Below are 7,689 nucleotides of genomic sequence, written 5' to 3'. Positions count from 1 at the left end.
TGTTCTAGGTTGTGTGCAGCCAACCCAAAGATGAGACACAAAAACTCCATTTACCTCTCATTTAGCACAAATACAGTCACACTTAGCTACAAGGGAGACTGGGAACTATAGGTTTTTATTCTGAGTGACACTAGGCACAGCCAAAAATCAGAAGTCCAAGTCCTATTACCAGCAGAGTTTTAAAGACTCTGGCAATTGGCAATTACCTATCTGTATTAGTTTCCTATGATTATAACAGTTACGATGGACTTAGTGGTTTAAAGCAACACCCATTTATTCTCACAATTTCCATGGATCAGGAGTGCAGGTATGGCCTCGCTGGGTTCTCTGCTCAGGATCCTACAAAAGCTAAATGTGAGATGTCAGCACTGTGTTCTTATCTGCAGCTCAGGGTCTTTGTCCAAGCTCATTCAGGTTTTGGCCAAACTCAGTCTCTTGGAATTGTAGGACTGAGGCCCCATCTTCATGCTGGCTGTCAACCAAGTCACTTCCAGCTCCTGAGGCTTCTCTCAGTTCCCTTCCATGTGGCCTTCTTGCAACTTGGCAGCGAATCCTTCAAAGCCAGTGGGAGAATATCTCTAACTTCTTGTAAGGACTCACCTGATGAGGTCAGACCCACCCAGGATCATCTCCCATTGCTTAACTCCAAGTCAATTGATTAGGGACCTAAATTACATAGGCAGAATCCCTTTTACTTTGGAGAGCAATACCCACTGTATTCACTCAAGGGGTGGAGATTATATGAAGGGCAGAAATCTTTGAGGCCCTCTTAGAATTCTGCTTCCCACGGTACCTAAGCTACACTACACACCGCAGGTTGCACTAAGAATAAAGTACCTGGTACAGAGGAGGTGCAAAATAAAACAACAGGGACTGCAGTGGAATCCAGGGGCCTCCCACTAAGAATCCCCCCACCTCATCTGATGATTTGAGCAATTTGAGGCCTGAGTTTTGGGTGCTTGGCATTGTTATCTGTAGGCCCCCAATTCTTTATAGAGTCACTTGTCACCCCAGTTATCCTACATGTGGCTGGGAAGGAGGATGGATGACCGGTCTGAATCTTTGCAAAACACAGTACAAGCTTCTGAGCCCTCCCTCTGGGCCAAGGACCCTGCTCAAGGCATAACAAGTGCTTCACACTTGATCTCATTCACTGAACGCTCACAAACCTGAGAGCTGCACCACAAACTGCACTTGCCTCTATAGACCAAATAGGACTTTTAACTTTTTGCTGGGCTGGGTCCTCACTACCCCAGGGGGCGCTGTTCACACAAGCGTCAGTGGAAACAACTCCTCCAGGGTGGGGCAGTGCAGAGGGGGCCCTGGCCAGCCCCAGGCCGGGGTATCTGATGGCAGGACGGACCCTCTCTCACAGGACCCAGCTCTTGTCGGGGCCCAGCCCATACTGGAGCTGGCGCCCGTCTATCCCTGACAAGGACACTCACAGTGACCTTCTTCAGACATGTTTTTCTTCTTGCTTGTGGATCAATTCCTCCTGGCTTAGACCCCTCCAGGACTCTGGAGCTGATCTCTCTTGGTATCAGATTTGAGGAAATAAAAATAGAAGAGGAAAAACACAGAACTCTCCAAAGCTTTGGAGTGGATGCTGCCGTCTGGACAGAAGCAGTGTGCACCTGGGCTGGAAGAGCCACAGTCCCTTGACTGAATCTCGGTGCTTCTCCCAGCCCCTCTCAGACATGGCGCTCATGGTAGACAAGACAGGGCTGGGTCTCAGGCCTGTGGCTCCGCAGAACACAATGCCCAGAGCTTTCCCAGCTCTGAGTGGCTTGGAGGCTGGTGTGAGGACTGAGGGTGTCCACAGATCACCAGCCCACACTGGCAGCCCCAGTTGGAAGACAGGTACAAACTACTGGCTGGCCGAGAGTCCCTCAGGTTCTGTGCTCAGGAGGGCCTGGAGTTTGGTTTCACGCTTTTTTTGTTGCTGTCTTGAATTTATTCATACCTTTTGAACAAGGGTCCCACATTTTCATTTTGCCCTGGGCCCTGCAGATTCTCTAGCTGGTCCTGTGCCCAATGGACAGAGCAAGGACTCAGAATCCAATTTGGTGTCTGTCACGTTCATCGTTCAACAAGTCCGTCTTGAGCACCTGCGAGCTGCAGGCAGTGTTCTGGGCAGAGGGATGCGCTGGGGTCAGGAGGGAGGGGGCCCGGGCTCTAGGGTGAGGAGGGAGGGGCTCTGGGCTCTGGGATGATGTGGCCCCTGCCTGGACAGGCTCATGAGTACATCATCAAGGAAGCCCTCAGGCAATGGCGGGTGTCAGGTAGAATAACAGAGTAGGCTGGGCGAGGTGGCTTACACCTGTAATCCCAGCACTTTGGGAGGCTGAGGCGGGTGGAACACCTGAGGTCAGGAGTTCAAAACCAGCCTGGCCAACATGATGAAACCCCATCTCTACTAAAAATAGAAAAATTAGCTGAGCATGGTGGTGCACACCTGTAATCCCAGCTACTTGGGAGGCTGAGTCACAAGAATCACTTGAATCCCGGAGACGGAGGTTGCAGTGAGCCAAGATGGCTCCATTGTACTCCAGCCTGGGCAACAAGAGAAAAACTGTCTCAAAAAACAAAAACGAAAACAAAAACAAAGTAGCCTGGGCAACATAGTGAGTCTCCATTCTACAAAAAACAGAAAGATTAGCTGAGTGTGATGGTACGTATCTGTAATCCGAATCACTTGGGAGGCTGAGAGGTAAGGATCATTGGTCCTCAAGGCTGCAGTGAACCACGATTGCACCACTGCACTCCAGCCTGGGTGACAGGGTAAGGCAAAAACAAAACAAAACAAAAAGATTAACAAAGAATCCCTGTAGGAAACAAAATTGGCTCAAATTAGGACCAACTGGGAAGGTGGAAGAGAAGGGGCTGGGACATGTACAAAGCCATGTAAGGCGGAGTGCACGGAATCCATGTAAAATGCCCTCAAGCCCAAAGGGATGAGGGAGACCCCGAGGGAAAGCCCAGAGGAGACCCTTTCTGGGGAAAGGCAGTGAAGCTGGAGAGGTTCCGGAAGTCACCCTTTGCACTAGTGACGTTAGGGTTTGAAGCATTGTTTGTGTGGGGACATCCTGTGCATTGTAAAGTGTTTACCAGCAGCCCTGGCTTCTACCTACCGGATACCAGTAACATCCCCCAGACATTGCCACGCGTCCCCTGGGGGACACAATGACCCCCATTTGAGAACCACTGCATCAGAGAAGTTGGAGTCAACAATGAGGCTGGAGGCTGGGGTCGAAGCAGGGGCTTTCGAGGGGTGGGGTCCACTTACTCAAGGATCCTCAGGTGGACAAGTGAAGGAGCTGGGGTTGAGCCCTGTCCTGCCTCCCGGAGACCCCAGTGACATCCAGCCTGCCGGGCTGGCCATCATGAGCCTGTGGTCTGCCAGCATCTGCCTCCTTATGAAAGCCGCAGGGATCTGCAGGAGGCTGGAAAGGGGCATGGAGAGCTGTGCATTTATTGAAGGGAAACTTCTAGGACAAAGAGGGCCACCAGACGAAGGACCTTGTATGTCCTTTTAAAAGAAGAATTTAGAGCCTCTTGTGACCTGAGTGACCGTGGGCATGTCACGTAGCTCCTTGAAGCCTTAGTTTCCTCTTCTGTAAAATGGGCACAGCCATAATAACCTCCTAGGGTTGCTGGGGTCATTTCATTAAGGTGATGTCAGCAGAACCTTTATCACAGAGCTGGCTTATTGAAGCTGCTATCGTGATCCAATGACACTTAGGGTCCTCTGCTCAAAGCCTTCCAAGGGCTCCCACCTCACTCGGGTAAAATCACCAGAAGGGCCGTACAGGACACCCCCCACTCCCCACTGGCATTACGTCTGCCCCCTCCACCCCAGTCTTCATTTCCTATGACTGCTGTAATACATGACCACAGACTTAGTACCTTAGAATGACACATATTTGTTCTTTTAAGGTCAGACGTCTCAGAAGAGCTGGCTTCTTCCAGAAGCTCCAAGAAACCTTCCCTTGTCCAGCCTTTCGGGCCCCTGCACTCTGGCTCACAGCCCCTCCCTCACTCTGGCTCACAGCCCCTCCCTCCATCTTCACAGCCAGCACTGAAGCATTCCCCACTCGCTCTCATTCAGACCTCTGCTCTCGACAGTCTTGTCATCTCTCTCTCTGACTGTCTTACAGGAACCCTGTGATGACATGGGGCTCACCCACTTATTTCAGGATAGTCTCCTCATCTCAAGATCCTGAACTCCATCATACCTGCAAAGTCTTTTGTGCAAAGTGTGATATAATAAAAAATAAATATTTGGTCCTGGCACAGAGTTTCTAAAATCCTTGGAATTCCCCCAGAGGGGGTGATGGGAGCCTCGATGGTCCTTCAGACCAATCTCCTCTTGACCATACCTGAGTTTATGCTAATCAGGTAACCTTTGAATGGCCAGTGGAATCAACCCTGTGATTAGAGAGTTGGAACTTTCAGCCCCACCTCCTGGCCCTGGGGAGGGGAAAGAGGCTGAAGGTTGATCTAATCACCAATGGCTAAAGATTCAATCAGTCACGCATATCCCTCCCTGAACAAAGGGGTTCAGAGAGCTTCCAGGTTGGTGAATGAGGGTTGGTTCTGGGACCAGGAATACTGTTTCTACAGATAGCTGCAGGGCTACTCCCTCGGCGCCTTGAAGCCTTTGTCCAAAGTCACCTTGCCCAGAGTCTTCTGACCCCTGTTGATCCTGAGTCTCCTCCTGGCAGTCTCTTTTCCCGTGTCACTTGCTTTTCTTTCCTTAATGCTGATTGCCATCCAACGATGGAATGCCGTACGGAAGACAGCTTGTCTGTCTCCACTGCTGGAGAGCAGCCACTTTGCTTTGGTCACTGTGTGTCCCCAGTTCCCAGCACAGGATTTGGCACACAGCAGAGCTTATCTGACATGTTTTGACGAATAAATGTCATTGTTGTTACCAGCTGGAAATCAGGACACGTGGGCTCTGCCCCTCACAGTTGAGTGACCCTGGTGGGAGCCTTAACCCTGGTCTTCTGGGCCTCCCACTTTCAGGTCAAGGTTACAGTCAGGGGCTTGTGGGTGGGCTTCATCCGATTGGCCTCTTTGGTAGTGCTGGGCGGCATCTTCAGGTCATCAGTGAAAAGTGTTGTCAGGTGTACTCAGGAGCACGTCCCCCCACAGAGCAGTGGCCTTACCTGCTGACCCTCATCCCAAACCCTGTAGCCGTTTCCTGTGCTCTTTTTTTGTTCTAGAGAAGGAAGTGGCTTTAGGAAAGAAATTACGTGTGATGAATCTGACCTTAGATGCATGTTTGCTCAAACTCACATCATTGTTTAATGCCACAAGCAAGTCACTGAGTAACAGACTAAATAATTCCCAAGAAATGTTTATGTGTGTGTGTGTGCACGCATGCGTGTATGTTGGCAGGGGGTATCTGTGGGGGTGAAGGTGGAGATGGATGGTGGGTGGTGACTTTGGCCACAATTTGCTCCAAGGTCCACACCCTTGTACTTGACCCTCGGTGGTGCATATCTAACACAATTAAATTATAGAAATGCTGGGCTGGGCGTGGTGGCTCACGCCTGTAATCCCAGCACTTTGGGAGGCCAAGATGGGCAGATCACCCAAGGTCAGGAGTTCGAGACCAGCCTGACCAACATGGAGAACCCCATCTCTACTAAAAATACAAAATTAGCCAGGCGTGGTGGCATATGCCTGTAATCCCAGCTACTCAGGAGGCTGAGGCAGGAAAATCGCTTGAACCCAGGAGGCGGAAGGGTTGTAGTGAGCCAAGATTGTGCCATTGCACTTCAGCCTGGGCAACAAGAGCGAAACTCCGTCTCAAAAAAAAAAAAAAAAAAAGAAAAAGAAATGCTGAATAAAAATGGGTTCGAATGCTAAAGCCAGCAGAGAAATGATATATTTGAGCTCTGACCCTTCCTAACAGAATCCAGATCTGTGGTGTCTCTATTTTGGGAGATTTTAGCATAAGCCATCATATACATTCCCTCTTGCCAAGAGTTAGGCAGCAATGTCTTTGTCCTTCCACCTTGCAAGGTCACCCTGACCTGTGGGTGGGTCCCCGAGAAGTGCTGTGAGTGGGACAGAAATAGCTGCTCTGAGCAAATGCCTTTCCCAGCAGTCTGTGGGGAGGATGATATTCTGGCTTGGCAGAGCCCCTCCAGCCCCGCAAACAAGTGCTGGTCTCTGTTTGACCCTTATTTAGTGTGTCGATGAAGGAAGGAATGACAGATGACCCAGGACCCAATCCTGGCCTGTCCTTTGAGTGGTCCCTAAAATAATACCATTAGTGGGGCCAGGCACGGCTTCTTATCTGTGGAGTGGGTGCGCTGATAACACTGAGCAGGTCCTCACGGAAGCCTTGGGCGAGGAGGGGTAGCAGCTGTGGGCCTTGGACGTGTTGCGAAGGTCTTTGCCTCCTAGTTGGCCTGCTGATATTCCAAGGGGTATAAATAGTCCAAAAGGCTCCACGTCTGATTGTGCAGGCATGGCAGCAGTGGCGGAGCCTGGCACACCTGGTATGTGACACCCAACCAAAGCCATGGTGCACAGACACCTGCTGCTGCCTCTGCCACCATGTCCTCAGCCAGAGTGGGCCCTGTGAACTCCTCCTCCCAGCCTTGCCCAGCTGTGGCCTCCTTGTCCCTGCTTCAGGGACAGGGATATTGAAGGGTGCTCACCTTCAATATCATCCCTTAAGCGTTTCTCTGGCTGCCCACAGCTCATCATCAGAATGCTTCTTTTGTTCACATTTATCATTCTTGGTCCTAGATTTGGAAATAAAGAAAAGCACACAGGAAAAGGTAAAAAAAAAAAAAAAAAAAAAAAATTGTCCTTAAATCCGACCTTCTGCTTCCACTGGATATTAGCTATACTTATTTCTAGACTTTTTTTTCCTGTCCATACTTACATCGTTTTGTTGTTGTTTTAATACAAAAGGGATTATACCCAATTTTTGTAGCCTTCTCTCTTCACTTACTGAATCACAAATGTTGTCCTGGGCCCCATACGCCCCTGCAGCCCCGTCTTTGCTGGCCGCCTGCCTGCCATCTGGACTGAGCACGCACACATGCTGCCTGGGCTTATGTCCTGATCCTAACTAGCTGTATGACCTTGAGCAAGTGACAGCCTCTCTACTGTGGTCCTCTCACATGTAAAACCGGGCTTATAATCATTTTTAATCTCATAGGAGTATGGTGAGAATTAAGTGAGTTAATATGTGGAGTGCTTAGAAGAGTATTTGGTTCATAAGATGACAGCAAGAGTGAGTGGAAAGAATTAGTAACCTAAAAAAAAATTTTAAAGACAGAGTACCTGGTTCACAGTGAGTATGGGTAGTGTTAAATCATCCTCACCATTAGTACTGCCAGCAATACCACCAGCACCACTGTCCCCATCATCACTGTTAAGTTCATCATCACTACCACCACCACACCACCATCAATATCACCAACACCACTATCACCATTATCACCACCACCACACCACCATCAATATCACCAACACCACTATCACCACCACCACCACCACCACCACCATCACTACCACCACAACACCACCACCACCACCATCACCACCACCACCATCACCACCACTATCACCATTATTATCACCACCACCATCATCACCAGCACTAGCAACATCATTATCACCACCACTACCATCATCACCACCACTATCATCATCACCATC

This window comes from Piliocolobus tephrosceles, chromosome 20, assembly GCF_002776525.5.
Source record: "Piliocolobus tephrosceles isolate RC106 chromosome 20, ASM277652v3, whole genome shotgun sequence".
Lineage (NCBI taxonomy): Eukaryota > Metazoa > Chordata > Mammalia > Primates > Cercopithecidae > Piliocolobus > Piliocolobus tephrosceles.
This window is presented reverse-complemented; position numbering follows the sequence as displayed.